The sequence below is a fragment of the Phyllobates terribilis genome, unplaced genomic scaffold, assembly GCF_046119375.1.
Source record: "Phyllobates terribilis strain yellow unplaced genomic scaffold, ASM4611937v1 Scaffold_4__5_contigs__length_816908805, whole genome shotgun sequence".
NCBI classification, from domain to species: domain Eukaryota; kingdom Metazoa; phylum Chordata; class Amphibia; order Anura; family Dendrobatidae; genus Phyllobates; species Phyllobates terribilis.
In genome coordinates this window covers 695,385,185-695,401,957 of record NW_027362764.1, presented here as the reverse complement: position 1 = coordinate 695,401,957, position 16,773 = coordinate 695,385,185, and the positions used below count along the sequence as shown (strand labels likewise).

At 42.5% G+C, this 16,773-nt stretch overlaps 1 protein-coding gene across 1 annotated transcript in view; it reads right to left on the bottom strand.

The window, feature by feature from the left end:
* NECAB1 (N-terminal EF-hand calcium binding protein 1) overlaps positions 1 to 16,773 on the bottom strand; it is a 388,232-nt gene that overhangs the window by 305,620 nt on the left and 65,839 nt on the right. The gene's annotated exons all lie outside the window — the stretch shown is intronic.

The following is a 16,773-nucleotide window of genomic DNA, read 5'->3' as shown; positions in this document are numbered from 1 at the left end:
ATGGAATCACCGGGCTCGGAGGATGTTCATTCAGTTGTTTAATGTTGTTGAAAGAAAGCAGATCACAGACATGGCACAAAACTAAAGTCATTTCAAATGGCAACTTTAGGGCTTTAAGAAACACTAAAAGAAATCAAGATAAAAAATGTGGTACTCAGTAAGGGTAATTTTTTTCAGACCAAGCAGAGGGAAAAAATTATGGAATCACTCAATTTTGAGGAAAAAATTATGGAATCACCCTATAAATTTTAATTTCCAAAACTAACACCTGCATCAAATTAGATCTGCTCGTTAGTCTGCATCTGAAAAGGAGTGATAACACCTTGGAGAGCTGTTGCACCAAGTGGACTGACATGAATCATGGCTCCAACACGAGAGATGTCAATTGAAACAAAGGAGAGGATTATCAATCTCTTAAAAGAAGGTAAATCATCATGCAATGTTGCAGAAGATGTTAAGATGTTGGTTATTCACAGTCAGCTGTGTCTAAAATCTGGACCAAATACAAACAACATGGGAAGGTTGTTAAAGGCAAACATACTGGTAGACCAAGGAAGACATCAAAGCGTTAAGACCGGAAACTTAAAGCAATATGTCTCCAAAACAGGAAATACACAACAAAACAAATGAGGAACGAATGGGAGGAAACTGGAGTCAATGTCTGTGACCGAACTGTAAGAAACCGCCTAAAGGAAATGGGATTTACATACAGAAAAGCTAAACATAAGCCATCATTAACACCTAAACAGAAAAAAACAAGGTTATAATGGGCTAAGGAAAAGCAATCGTGGACTGTGGATGACTGGATGAAAGTCATATTCAGTGATGAATCGTGAATCTGCATTGGGCAAGGTGATGATGCTGGAACTTTTGTTTGGTGCCTTTCCAATGAGATTTATAAAGATGACTGCATGAAGAGAACATGCAAATTTCCACAGTCATTGAGGATATGGGTCTGCATGTCAGGTAAAGGCACTGGGGAGATGGCTGTCATTACATCTTCAATAAATGCGCAAGTTTACATTGATATTTTGGACAGTTTTCTTATCCCATCAATTGAAAGGATGTTTGGGGATGATTAAATCATTTTTCAAGATGATAATGCATCCTGCCATAGAGCAAAAACTGAAAACATTCCTTGAAAGAAGACACATAAGGTCAATGTCATGGCCTGCAAATAGTCCGGATCTCAATCCAATTGAAAATCTTTGGTGCAAGTTGAAGAAAATGGTCATGACAAGGCTCCAACCAGCAAATCTGATCTCGCAACAGCAATCAGAGAAATTTGGAGCCAGATTGATGAAGAGTACTGTTTGTCACTCATTAAGTCCATGCCTCAGAGACTGCAAGCTGTTATTAAAGCCAGAGGTGGTGCAACAAAATTCTAGTGATGTATTGGAGTGTTCTTTTGTGTGTAAGTTTTTCATGATTCCATAATTTTTTCCTCAGAATTGAGTGATTCCATAATTTTTTCCCTCTGCTTGGTCTGAAAAAAATTACCCTTACTGAGTACCACATTTTTTATCTTGATTTCTTTTAGTGTTTCTTAAAGCCCTAAAGTTGCCATTTGAAATGACTTTAGTTTTGTGCCATGTCTGTGATCTGCTTTTTTTCAACAACATTAAACAACTGAATGAACATCCTCCGAGCCCGGTGATTCCATAATTTTTGCCAGGGATTGTAGCATGTTATAGGTCCAGCTATAGAGTGAGAGCTAATTAGTCCATGTATATTCTGTTTTTGCCCACCCAGCGTGACTGACAGCTGCAGCTTATACTGAGCAGTGTGAGATCTCAGCAGCAGCAGCAGGGAGGAGGGACCCTGAGGAACTATCATTTAGGCTAGGTGGGCAACAATTTAGTTTATTTGTTGTTAAAAAGGATTAAATTGTCTTTTCTACATGAAGCAAGTACGCCAGCCTCATCAAGCCTCATCAGTTTGTTTAGTTAATTCTGGGACACATCCTTTTTTAATCAAACTATTCGCAAAATTTAATTACAAACTCAGCTCTGCTACATCTGTTGCTTTTCATATTTTTACATGATCTGCATTCACATTTTAGTGTTTGATTTCTATCTAAAATCCCATCTTTGGTTAATCCGTGAATTTGGAGCCATGTCTGCACATACAATTGGAAACTGACATCTAGGTAAATCCTTAAATCCTAGTTCTTGAGAATAAAGTATTTGACTGACACATGGTTCTGTTCAGTGAATGTATTCCCCCTCCATGGGGAATGATGCCTGTAAGCACATTCTGCTGCTTCCTATGTTGTTTCCCTCTGTGCTGCATGGATGACCCCATTCGAAGCATTGGAAGTCAGCCTCGCTGCTATTAAATTGGTCTTACTACATCTCTAGAGGAAAAACCTGACTGTGAAAGTAACAGATGTATTTGTAGGTTTCTGGAAAACTGCATTCACAGAAGGGCCTTGTCATGTACTGTATTCTGAATGAATGAGCTTCCATTCATGAATATTTGAATAGGTGTTGATCCGTCACATTCAGAATGTTATCGTGTCCACTCCTGATTTTCCTTTTTTAAAACTGTGCCTAATCCTTGATACATGAATGGAGTTTTATTTTAAATCTTCAAAAGAATTCTCTGTTAAATGTAGAATATGGAGAAACAAGCATTGTTAACTTACAAATCATATGTAAGTTCAACTAATATAGCTGAATAGATAGAGGATGAAATGCTGCAACAAATTAAAAATGCAGCAAATAATAATAAGGTTCTTATTATGGGGGATTTTAACTATCCAGATATTCAATGGGACATAGAATCTTACAGTTGTGCTAAAAACTGCAAGTTCTTATCTACAGTTCAGGACAATTACCTCTCTCAGCTGGTAGATGAACCAACCAGGGGAGGTAATCTGCTGGATCTGGTTCTGTCAAATAGATCAGATATAATTTCAGATCTACAGGTCCGGGAGCATTTGGGACACATTGACCATAATATGGTAAGTGTCAATGTAATATGCAATAAAACATTTAAAAAAGGAAATGCAAAAATCTGGATCTTTAGGAAAGTTGATTTCAACAAATTAAGGGAAGAGCTTAATTGTGTAGACTGGACCCATGTCATGGCAACTGGGGATACTGAACGTAAATGGGGCATGTTTAAGGAAATACTACTAGAATCCTGTAGAAAATTTGTACCCTCTGGTAATAAAATGTCCAGGAATAAAAAGAAACCTTTATGGATAAATAGACAGCACAAAGTTTAATAAGACAAAAACAAAGGGCATTCAAAATCTTGAAGGCCTAGAATACAGAAATAGCATTTCAGGAGTATAAAGATCTAAATAAGAAATGTAAAAAAGAACTCAAGTTAGCAAAATTATCTTCAGAGCCGCAAATTGCCAGCAACATTAAAATAAATCCCAAAAAATCTTATACATACATCAATGCCAAAAAGAAAAAATCAGATGGTATCGGCCCCTTAAAAGACGATAACAACAAGATAATTATAGAGGACAAAGAAAAGGCTGAGATATTAAACAAACACTTTTCATCCATGTTCAACAACAAACCGCCTGTTCCAGGGATCTTTCAACAGGTCAAAAATCAAAGTTCACCACCTAATATAACTAGTTTAACAGAAAAAGAAGGACGCCTGCGTCTGAGCTAATTAAACATTGACAAATCCCCCGGCCCAGATGATATTCATCCACGGATACTGAGGGAATTGAGCTCAGTAACTGATAAACCATTGAATCTCATTTTCTTAGACTCCCTTGTAAAAGGGGTAGTGCCACAGGATTGCAGAATAGCCGATGTGGTACCGATATTTAAGAAAGGTAAAAAAGTGGATACAGGTAACTACTGTCCGGTAAATCTAACATGAGCAGTGTGCAAAGTTTTGAGGGCACCATAAGAGATGACCTGCAGAATTATATCGCAGAGAATAATATAATAAATGATAATCAGCATGGGTTCATGAAAGATAAGTCATGTCTAACCAACATGTTGGGTTTCTATGAGGAGGTAAGTGCAAATTTGGATGTTGGTAATGCAGCTGATGTGATTTATCTGGGCTTTGCAAAGGCATTTGATACTGCACCACATAGCAGCCTTATACTGAAGCTACAGAAGCAAGGACTTGGGGGAACTATATGCAGATGGGTAAGTGTGGTGTTGTTATGCAGACGAAAGGAACTCCAGAAGGCCACACAGAGATGCTGGATGGTAGGTTTAAACAGCCATACTTTTATTCTCCTGCTTCCGTTCCCCTCTCCTCCCTTGTCCCCTCCTCCCCATTACATCATCGTTACTAGGCAGAAACTGAAACAAGGATAACAGCCAACCAATCACAGATGTAGTAACAACATCACATCTCTCCTCTTCTCACAAAACAAAACAACAATAGAACTGGATAACGGTTCAAAAATTCACATTAGTACAAAGGGTTTTTTTTTTTTTTTCTTTTTTTTCTTTTTACTGCAGAACATAGTCCAAGAGGTGGGCTGGCGGTCTTCGATTTGCCCTCGCTTGATAGCGGTGAGACATCTCAGTCCCAGATGAACTTTCCGAGTCCTCTGAGGTATCCTCCCTTGGAACTGCTGAGCTCTGGGGACCCGGCAGGACGTCATCGCCATCTGCCTCGTCTGTTTCTGGGATATAGTCACAAAGTTTTTTAAAATGTGACACGTTCCTTGTGACCTGGCGACCGTGATCTTGAGCAGTGACCATGGTGCCTTTGACTTGTGTGACCTGAAAGGGTACAGGATAGTATCGTGATGCAAACTTGTCACTAGGTCTTAGTCTTTTTACAAGGACCCAATCTCCCACCAAAACTTCCGGCGGCTTGCAACGATGACTGCTCTTATCTGCATACCTCTTCATCTTCTGTTTGGATATGGCATCCTTAGTAGCAATTGGTGTTTGAACAGGACTCAGCGGAACGCTCGGGAGTTTGACACGCATAGGCCTGTTGAACAGCGCAGTGGCGGGTGGTACCCCGGTAGTAGAATGGGGTGTAGCTCTGTACTGTCTAAGAAATCTGTGTAGCTCTTGCTGTAAATCCTTGTGCTCCATGGTAGCGATCCTCAAAGTTTTGTTGATTGATTGCATGAACCGTTCCACTTCACCATTGGCCTGAGGCCAGTAAGGAGTTATTTTCCTGTGAGTGAAACCCAGATAGGTTGCGAACGATTGAAAGTCTGTGCTATTAAAAGGTGGTCCATTGTCGGATTTCACTGTTTCCGGTATGCCATATGCCGAGAAGATCTTGTCTAATTTTGGTATAACAGCCCTGGCAGAGGTTGTCGAAACATGTTCAATGACTGGGAACCTCGAATAGTCATCCATGACAACCAGCAGATAGGAGTGATCCAGTAAAACACAGAAGTCAACACTAACAGCAGTCCACGGGCCCTCTGGCAGGGGTGTAATTTGTAAGGGTGCGCGTCTATGGTCAATTGTAGTTGCTTGGCAAGGTATGCAAGTTTCAATAAGTGCCTCTACTTTTTTGTCTAGTCCTGGAAACCAGACTTTCTCTCTCAGTAATTGCTTTGTTTTCATCACCCCTTGATGAGCCTCGTGGGCCAGATCCAGTACTCTGCTTTGAAGCTTCTGGGGTATCACCAGCCGATTGTTACGCAACAGTAGATTTGAATCAGACACGGAGAGAGCATGTCATGCATTAAAGAAAGCTGTCAAGTAGGTTGTTTGATCTGGTGTTTGGAGGCGGGCTTCAGCAAGAAAATTGCTCCAATTTTTAGATCGAACAGTCTCTATAACTAACTGAAGTTGGTGATCGGAATCCACCGTTTGTTGTATTTCCTCCACAGTCATGGCTTTTGGCACAGAATGTGCAACAATAAAATTGATATGTTCCTCTGCAAGGATAGTTGCTGGGATGTCGTCCTTGGTAGTTTGTGGTGTTGGGTGTCTCGAGAAGTAGTCTGCCGGATTACCAGCTCCTGCCTCGTATCTCAACCGAAACTGGTAGTTCTGTAGGCGGAGCAACCAGCGTTCAAGTCGTGGGGGAGGCTTTGAAGAATGTTTGTTGAAAAGCGGAATGAGCGGTTTGTGGTCACTTATCACTGTGAATTTATGTCCCATAAGGTACAGATGAAAATGAAGGCATCCCCATACAACCGCAAGAGCTTCCCTTTCAGTTTGTGAATAGCGTTGTTCTGTCTCTGTTAAGGCTTTGCTTGCATAGGAAATGGTAGAGACGTTGCCTGCTTTGGACACTTGTGTGAGAATTGCACCCAGGCCCACCGGACTTGCGTCCACGATCAGCTCGGTGGACTTTAGAGGGTCAAAATAGGCCATGACGGTGTCGCCAGTTAGACTGGACTTCATGGAGTCGAATGCTGCTTGGTGTTCAGTAGTCCATGTCCAAGGAGTGTCTTTTTTCGTGAGTAGTCACAGGGGTTCGGAGACCGTGGCCAGATCAGGTATAAATCGTCCACAGTACGTGACTAGTCCTAGAAAACTGCGAACCTCTGACACATTTTGAGGTTGGCTAGCTGACTTTATGGCAGAAATTTTCTGAGGATCTACTGAAACTCCTTGCTCAGAAAAGATATATCCAAAGAAGCTTAATGACTTTTGGTTAAACTCACATTTTGACGGATTGACAGTTAGATTGCAGGCTTGCAGTCTCTGAAACACTTGCTCTAAGTGACTGTCATGCTCCTCTTGGGTTGTACCATATATAAGAATGTCATCACTGACGTTTAGGACTCCTGCTATTCGAGATAGAACCTGACTGATAACGTTCTGAAATATTTCTGCCGCAGATGAGATACCAAAGTTCAACCTCTTGAATCGTCGTAAACCCACGTGGGTACTAAAAGTTGTAATGTATCTGGAATCTGGATGCAACTCAAGTTGATGATAACCTGATTTTAAATCAATTTTAGAGAATACTTTTGCACCATTCAGGTCTGCGAGAATGTCATCAATAGTGTGCGTGATGTGCCTTTCTCTTTGAATAGCCAGATTGGCATGCCGCATATCCACACATAGCCGGATTTTACCAGGCTGCTTTGGCTTTGGTGCAACAACAATAGGCGATACCCAAGGGGTTGGGCCTTCAACTCGTTCAACAACATCAGACGCTTCCAGATCTTGCAGTTCTTGCTCCACAAGTTTGCGGACATGAAATGGGATGCACCTGTGAGGTTGAACAGACGGCTGTATTGACTGGTCAATATGCAATTTTATCTGAACGTCTTTTAGCTTACCGAGACCTTTAAAGAGATTGGGGTACCTCTGCATGATGTGTTGGGCCGAAGGACCCGTGACGCTATTGACCAGGTTGACCAGACCCAGAGATATAGCAGTACTGCAGCTGAGAAGCGTGTCTGCGGAGCACTCTACTACATATACAGTGTCGGTGATGGACTTCCCGTCAGCTGCAAGTTCTGACTGAAATTTGACGCACAGGGGTAGTGCCGATGCTGAACCATAAGGAAAAATCTTTAGGCTAGTGCTTTGTAGAGCAGGTCTGTTCGGGAGTCGGCTATAGACTGCACGGCTGATGACGTTTACTGACGCCCCCGTGTCTACTAGGGCTTCCACCGGACTGCCATTTATCAGGATAAGTCGCCTTGGACTGGTAAGTGCGTGCAGTGTTTGAGATCCCTCTGCAGTTACTGAGAATAGATAAGTACTGTGAGGCTCGTCAGTAAGCTGCAGCGTTTGGACTTTTTGTGACCTGGGTTGTACTGTGGGATGAGGGGATTGTGGTTTGGATCTACACACTTTTGCAAAATGGTTTTGTTTTCCACAATTATGGCAGGTCCCCCCTTTTGCTGGGCAGATATTCTGGTGAGGATACGACCCTCCGCAGTTGTAGCAAGTTGCCCCTGCGTACGAGGCACAGGCGGTCTCTGTGTTAGCTTTGCTATACAAGATGGTGCTTCCGCCTCGCACTCAATGTTCTCTATGAGTTTAGCTTGTTTTTCGGCGGTATCATTTACACGTGCTGTTTCAAGCAATTTTGCTAAAGTCATGGTGGGATCTCTGAGTGCTTGTCTCCGTAATTTAGAGGAGATGCAGCCTTGTAAAATCTGCATTTGGATCTCTTTGTCGACATCTGCAAATTCACAGTAAGCTGCAAGGTGCCGTAGTCGGACATGATATTCATCAATATTTTCTGTTGCTGACTGCTTTAATTGTCTAAACTTGAAGATTTCAAATGCCGCATTTCTGTGTGGGGAGAAGTATTTGCTTAATGCTGCCTTGCTGAGCTCATAGTCTTTGTCTTCTCCTGTATTAGGCAGAGTAGTGAAGATGTCATAGACTTGTTCCCATGCATAATGTAATAGCATGGCTTTCTTCCTGGTATCATCTGATATGTTCATGGCTTGTAGGAATATATCAAAACGCTTCAGCCATTTCTCCCAACATGCTGCTAGGTTAGCTGGGGACTGATGTACATCAAAAGCAGGGAAGGCAGGTAAACAGGCCATTGTTGTAGAGCTGAAATACCTTTAGTTGATGATTAACGCTTCCTCGTCGCCAGTTGTGGTGTTGTTATGCAGACGAAAGGAACTCCAGAAGGCCACACAGAGATGCTGGATGGTAGGTTTAAACAGCCATACTTTTATTCTCCTGCTTCCGTTCCCCTCTCCTCCCTTGTCCCCTCCTCCCCATTACATCATCGTTACTAGGCAGAAACTGAAACAAGGATAACAGCCAACCAATCACAGATGTAGTAACAACATCACAGTAAGGAACTGGCTAAATGATAGGAAACAAAGAGTTGCCATAAATGGTACGTTCTCTAAATGGGATATAGTCAGCAGTGGGGTGCTGCAGGGATCTGTGCTAGGACCGATTCTTTTTAACCTCTTTATTAATGACCTTGGGGATGGGATTGAGAGTAAAGTGTGAGTTTTTGCTGATGACACCAAACTATGTAGGCTATTAAAATGTGATCTTGACATTACGATATTGCAGAAAGATCTGGATAATATGACTGAATGGACAAACACTTGGCAGATGAGGTTTAATGTAGATAAATGTAGAGTAATGTACCTAGGGCAGAGCAGTCCTATTGCTGCATACACATTAAATGGGAGTATACTCAGGACTACAGAACAGGAGAAGGACTTGGGTATTCTGGCTACAAGTAAGCTGAGCAGCAGTACTCAATGTCAAGCAGCAGCCGCAAAAGCAAACCAGATTTTAGGATGTATAAAAAGAGAATTAAAATCCCGCAATCCCAACGTATTGTTACCCCTTTATAAATCACTGGTGAGGCCACATCTGGAATATGGGATCCAGTTTTGGGCTCCAAATTTTAAAAAGGATATTCAGAAGTTAGAGTCAGTTCAAAGGCGGGCAACTAGATTATTACAAGAGATGGAGGCCTCTCATATGATGAGAGGTTGAAAAGGTTGAGCTTGTTTAGCTTAGACAAACGACGCCTCAGAGGAGATCTCATTTATATGTATAAATATATGTGGGGTCAGTACGAAGGACTGGCAGATGACTTATTCCTTCCAAAGACCATACTAAGGACCAGGGGCACTCATTACGGGTGGAAGAAAGGCGATTTCAGCAGCTAAACAGGAAAGGGTTCTTTACAGTCAGAGCAGTCGGACTGTGGAATGCCGACCACAAGGGGTAGTGATGGCCGACACTCTAACAGCTTTCAAAAAAGGCTGGACGATTTCCTCGATACACATAACATTGTGGGTTACAGTTAAATTAGACAACATATTACACCTATAGTAGTACATTTAAAAAGGTAATAGTAATCACATAACTAGTATCATAACTAGGTGTGATCGAGGGTTCTAGGACTGATCACCTTTTCTCGGGGTCAAGAAGGAATTTTTCCTCATGATGCAAATTGGTTGAATGTGTCCTGGGGTTTTTGCCTTCTGGATCAACAGATTTAGGCATAGGGATTTTAGTAATACCATTATTAGAATCACAAGAGTAATACAAAATATAAGACTAATCAAAAAAATTATAAAGGGTTCATTTTTAATTGTGGTAGTGCAGCAATAATAAAAATGGTAATAATACTGTACATTTGTGAGGCCTAGTCCCAGTAAGTTAGTATGGTAGTGTAGGGAGTACAATTGGGGGAGAAAGGTTAAACTTGATGGACCTAGGTTTTTATTCAACCTACGTTACTATGTTACTATACCTGATTATTCATTTCTGCTGCCTGCTCAGTAATGACGCCTTGAACTAGAGCAAACTGGAAACACTAGCATAACAGTCTACTGCTACCCACTGATTGGTGACTGGAGTCCAACCATCGTTGATAAAACTTTGACTTCCAATCCAAGCAATAGTCCACCAATATAGGAGTCCCAGAAAGCCCCTTTAAGGACTCGTCTGATTTGTAGCCATTGCTAATAATACCACACATAGAAAAATTCATCTACAGAATTTATATTTGAGCATGTTAAGCTGGCCACATACTGGAACGGTGGCTGCAGAGCGGAATAAAACGTCATGTTTATTTTTTTTTTAACTTCTCATCTTTGTTGCAGATAGATTAGCTTGTAAAATTTATGGTTCCTAATAAGATAGTTTCCACAATAACCAATGGAGCATTAGCAGAGATTGTTCACTGGGGAAGAATACTTTTTCTCTTGCATGATGATGACCAATCATAAGCAGGAGGTAAGATGCGGGGAAAAAGAAAGAAAATGTCAGAGAAGAACAGGCTTTCTCTGGCAATATCTTAAGATATGTAACAACACACAGCTCTGCTCTCCTCCCCATGTCACTGCCGTCATCTACTATGATTACAAGTTGGGGGAGGGGGAGGAGAGCATAGCTGTGTGTCATTACAAACATCTCTCTGCATTTATTCTAGGTATCAAGGAATACTGCCCCAATAGCTAGCACAGATCCATAGTCATATAAATGACATGCTGCAACTCTCATCTTACAGTACTGACAGTGTGGGGGGAGGGAGAGCAGAGCTGACAGTGCTGTGAGATGAGTGCTGCAAAGTGTCACAATTATCACTCTGGATCTATGCCAGCTAGTATAGCAGTATCTCCCTATGCCTGGAACAATTGTAAAGAGGTGTTTATAATGATACACAGATCTGCTCTCCTTTCCCCCTCTTGCAATCACAGTAGATGCTGTCAGTGAGATCTGTGTGACCTAGGAAGGAGAACATAGCTGTGTCTCATTACTTCTCCTACCATGCAAATTGTCTCTTCAGAGAGGAAGAAGACTAGAACTCTAGTGCCAGCTATAGGAAAAAGCAATCCTAAAAGTCAATATTGATGAGTCACATGACTTGGGATAAAAACCAGAACCAGAATCTCAATTTGCAGACACTGTGTTTGGGTTACTGCCCCTCGTCAGTGCAAAGTGTAAGATCTGGTTTGGCTGGGTGTCTAACCGGGATCCAAGGGGTAACGTTTCTCCTTGTGGAGAGTGACATGTTAAGCATGTCAAGGTGAGGAGATTTCTATTGTTCTTTTTATGGTGCTTAATTTATTAATTTCCGCTATTACAAGGGGGCGTTATAAGAGATTGTTCACTGAGGGCATTGACTTTTTTTTCGTACAGGACATTGACCAATGATAAACAGGAGGTATCATGCAGGGGAAAAAAGTCAACGCCCCCCAGTAAGCAATCTCTGCTAACGCCCCCTTGGTTATAGCTAAAACTAGAATATTAGACACCATACACTTTACTAGCTAATATCTCTGCAGCGGAAATTAACAACTTACAAAAACAAACAAATCAAATAAAACAAAATGAGAAACGCATTTTATTTAACTCTGCGGTGTCATGTCGGTAACTTGCATGGTTTGTATGCGCCATCCTACTCTTTGCGTGCATCGCTCTGCTTCTCCCAGTGTCAAACCATCTCACTGAGCTGCCTCGTGCAAACTTTCAGCACTGCTACATTCTCCTGTTGCTGGAGAGTCTCAGCCCGGCTATAAGGAGGCATGGCCAGACTCTGCAGGAATTAAAAATCACTGTGTCCTGCAGAGTTTTGCTTCCCTGACCTATCTCTTGCTAGCAGTTTATATTAGGCAGCTCCTCCCTCCACACATTGCCTGAGCTTAGGTCCTAATTGCAGTTTGTTACTAGTTCCCTGTCAATGTGCTTTATTGTTTAGTCTCTCCTGTTATCAACCCAGCTTGTTGACTCGTTTTGTCTGACCTCTACACTACAGACCCCGGGTTCGTATTTTTAACCTGTCCTGCCCGCCCCGACCTTGGACTTTCTAACCACATCTCTGTCTTTTCTTTGGTGCTTCGTATTCTGCCTTTCACCCATCGGGGTCCCATCCAGGGAATGCCCTGGAGTAGCACCTGGTCACTACCCTAACGGTTCAAGCCTATCCTCACCATCAGAGGCAGTAGTGGAGACCAGGTATTCACTTGGTTATGCCCCTCCAGTGTAAGCCCAGCCGGTGGCGCAGTGGGTCCACACCCACTGCCTTCACATGTAGCCACTATTACATGATGTAGCCAGGTTAACATGCTAAAACTGGTGAAAAATTATATAGTAACACAATTTCCTACACGGCTTACACCAGATTTTATTGAGATTATTCAGAGGTGTAAGCAATATTTTGGACATTAGAGGTCTATGGATATTTTGGTTTCCATTTTAACCTATATGTATAATCTTCCTTTCCTCGGTCTCCTGGTAATCTGCATTCAGTTTTATCACTGGCCTTTTAATTTTTCACTTTAATCATTCACAGTGAACACTAACTTCACCTCCAAGTTATGGGGCCTACAGTGCCTACAAGTAGTATTTGTTATGTTCTGCTACCAGAGCTAAGGAAAGAGAGGAGATCTGTCCCTACGATAGAACTCAGCTTAATCCCTACGATGTAACAGGGGACCTGATCCTGCGATCAGACCTGCTAAAGTCCTAAGCTAGTCTGTACGGAGACCTATAGATGTGGGGAAGGAATCCCTACAAGTACTAAGGACTGGGAGGAATATGGGACACCTCCTAACAGAAATAGTAGCAGACAGACGAACAAACAAAATATATAGAACAAAGAGGTCAGTAGACCAAGCAAACTAACAGAGCAAGACACAGAGCACAGACTAGCTAGAAAGTAGATATACAATGAAGTCCAGCAAAGCCAGAAGGGCGGAGCAGGATTAAATAGGCCAACAAGGTCATGTGACCAGCAAAGGAAAAAAAACCTAAGAGCAAGGTTCTAACAGTACCCCCCCTTCTAAGAGGATCCTCTGGATCCCCTAGGACCAGGCTTATCAGGAAATCTCCTGTGAAACGCTCTGATAAGTCTGGACGCGGAAACATCATCCGACCTCACCCAAGAGTTATCCTCGGGACCGAAACCTTTCCAGGCCACAAGATACTGCAAACTACCTCTATACCGTCTAGAGTTATGGATGCGAGAAATTTCATATTCCCCATCCTCCACCACCGGAGGAACAGAGGCAGAGGCGTCACAATCCGATACAACAGCTTTTTTCAACAGAGAGACATGAAATACCGGATTAATTCTCCAGGAGGTAGGAACCTCCAACCTAACAGCAGATTGGTTGACAACCTGAAGCACCTTAAAGGGCCCTACAAACTTGGGACCCAATTTCTTTGAAGGAATCCTCAACCGCAGATTCCTAGAGGACAACCAAACCATGTCACCAACAGCGAACAAAACCTCCTGTCGTTTCCTATCAAAGTAGTCTTTAGATTTTCTGTTGGCCTCCTGAAGATTACCACGCACATCCGTCCAAACTCTCTCCAAATCACCGGAAAAATTCTCCTCCTCAGGCACGGCAGATCCCAACTTGGAGAACGACCCAAACGACGGATGTCTCCCAGAACAACAAAAAAAAGGCGAACAACCAGCAGAAGAAGATGTATGATTGTTCAGAGCAAATTCAGCAAGTGGCAGAAACTCAGACCACCCCTCTTGATTGTCTGCCACAAAACAACGCAAGAACTGCTCAACATCCTGGTTTTTCCTTTCTGTCTGGCCATTAGATTCAGGATGATATCCGGACGAGAACGACAAATGAACTCCCAACCTATCACAAAAGGCACGCCAAAAACGAGCCCCGAACTGAGGACCCCTATCAGAAACAATGTCAGTAGGAACGCCATGAAGTCTGACAATTTCCTTGACAAAGGCCTTAGCGAGAGTTTTAGCGCAGGGCAGTTTGACGAAAGGAACCAAGTGACACATCTTGCTAAAACGGTCCACGACCACCCAGATGACAGTAAAACCCTCAGAGGGGGGAAGGTCAGTTATAAAGTCCATAGCCAAATGTGTCCAAGGAGCACTGGGAACCTCCAAAGGACAAAGCAACCCCGCAGCAGGAGTATGTGAGGACTTAGATCTAGCACATATAGTACATTGACGCACCCACTTAATGACTTCCTTCTGCCATCCAGGCCACCAAAAACTGCGACCCACCAGTCTCTTGGTCTCAGAGATTCCGGGATGACCTGCCAACCGAGATTCGTGACACTCAACAAACAAATCTCTCCTAAAGGTCCCAGGCACAAACAACCTCCCATGAGGAGTGTTAGAAGGGGCATTCTCCTGTGCTTTAAGAATCTCATTTTCCAAAACGGAGTCCAAAGCAGCTATCACAATACCTTCTTGTAAAATGTTCTCCTCTTTCTCAGCACCGACTATGGGAGAAAAACTGCGAGACAAGGCATCCGCCTTAACATTCTTAGTACCAGGGATGTAAGTAACGGAGAAATTAAACCGCGAGAAAAACAGTGCCCACCTAGCCTGACGGGCATTCAGGCGCTTGGCAGCATCAAGATATATCAGATTTTTATGATCCGTAAGAACCTGAACGGGAAATTCCGCACCTTCCAAGAAGTGGCGCCAGTGTTCAAATGCGAGTTTAATAGCCAATAATTCCCGATTACCAATATCGTAATTCAGTTCAGTCTCCGAAAATTTTTTTGAAAAAAAGGCACAGGGATGTAATCCATCCCCGTTATCCTGAGACAATACTGCGCCAACCCCCACAGAGGAAGCATCAACCTCAACCAAAAACGGCCTAGTAACATCAGGCTGCATAAGGATGGGAGCAGAGGTGAACCTCTCCTTGAGATACACAAAAGCTTCAATGGCCTCAGAAGACCACTGAACCGCATCAGCACCTTTCCTGGTGAGATCAGTCAGAGGTTTGACAATACTAGAAAAATTTGTTATGAATTTTCTGTAGTAATTGGCGAAACCCAAAAACCTCTGTATCGATTTCAAACCAATAGGCCTAGGCCATTCCTGCACAGCCTGAACCTTAACCGGATCCATCTCAAAACCTTTGCTGGAGATAATGTAGCCCAAAAAACTAATTCTCTGTACAGCGAACTCACATTTCTCCAGCTTAGCAAAAAGCAAATTGTCCATTAATAACTGTAATACCTCACGCACGCTCCGCCAATGAGACTCCAGATCCGGCGAATAAATCAAAATGTCATCCAAATACACAACCACATTTTTGCCGATCAAAGGTCTAAGGATGTCATTAATCAGATTCTGAAAAAATGCAGGAGCATTAGTAAGACCAAAAGGCATAACCAGATTCTCAAAATGACCCACAGGAGTGTTAAAAGCAGTCTTCCATTCGTCACCCTCCTTCATGCGCAACAGATTGTATGCCCCCTTAAGGTCAATTTTAGAGAACCACTTGGCCCCCATTAACTGGTTAAACAGATCAGGAATCAATGGCAGTGGGTAAGGATTGCGTACAGTAATTTTGTTAATCTCACGAAAATCCAGACAAGGACGTAAACCGCCGTCCTTTTTTTTTACAAAAAAAAATCCAACCGCCACAGGAGACTTAGAGGGCCTAATGTGACCGGCGGCCAAACTTGTCTGTATGTATTCCTCCAAAGCCTTCCTCTCAGGAATAGTAAGGTTAAATAAACGTCTTTTAGGAAGAGTCGCTCCAGGGACAAATTCAATAGAACAATCATAGTCTCTATGGGGAGGCAAAACCTGCGAATCCTTCTCAGAAAAAACTCTCCAAAAATCCTGAATAGGAACAGGCAATTCTCCCCTATCCAAAGCTGCAATACGCCCGTTACAACACTTGTCATAACATTTATGGCTCCAGGATTTAATTTCACTGGTAGACCAATCCAGTACAGGATTGTGAAATTTTAACCAGGGCAATCCCAATATTACTGGAGAAGGCAAGTTATTCAACACTACCAAATCCAATTTCTCATGGTGAACACCATTAATAGTGAGAGGAAATTCACAGACCTTGAGAGTAATATTCTTCAAAGGGGAACCATCCACAGAAACCACAGCAATGGGGGATGATAAAGGTTCAGGTTTTAAATTGAGTCTTTCCACGAATCCCCCATCAATTACATTCAAAGTAGACCCGCAATCAACAAACACCCGAAATTCCATTAATTCTTTCTGAGCAATCGTGGAAGCAGCTAAAAATATACCCTTGGAATTTAAACAGGCAATAGGGGCGTGACTGACCATTTTTTTTTCTTTCTTCATACGAAGCTCACAGCCTTTAATCAAATGACCAGATTTTCCGCAATAGAAACACAACCCTTCAAAAAATCGACGGTCTTTTTCTTGAGAGCGAGGTGCCACCGATCCAATCTCCATCGGTTCACCACTGTTAGTACACACATTCTCATAACCAGAAACTGACATAGCAGAGGATTTCCTCTCATTAACCCTTGCACGCAGTCTTCTATCCACCCGTATAGCTAATTGCATAGCCTGTTGCAAATCTTCAGGTGTAGGATAAGCAATTAGCAGGTCTTTAACCCTTTCACTGAGCCCAGCAAGAAATAGACTTTTCAGAGCAGAATCGTTCCACCCTGT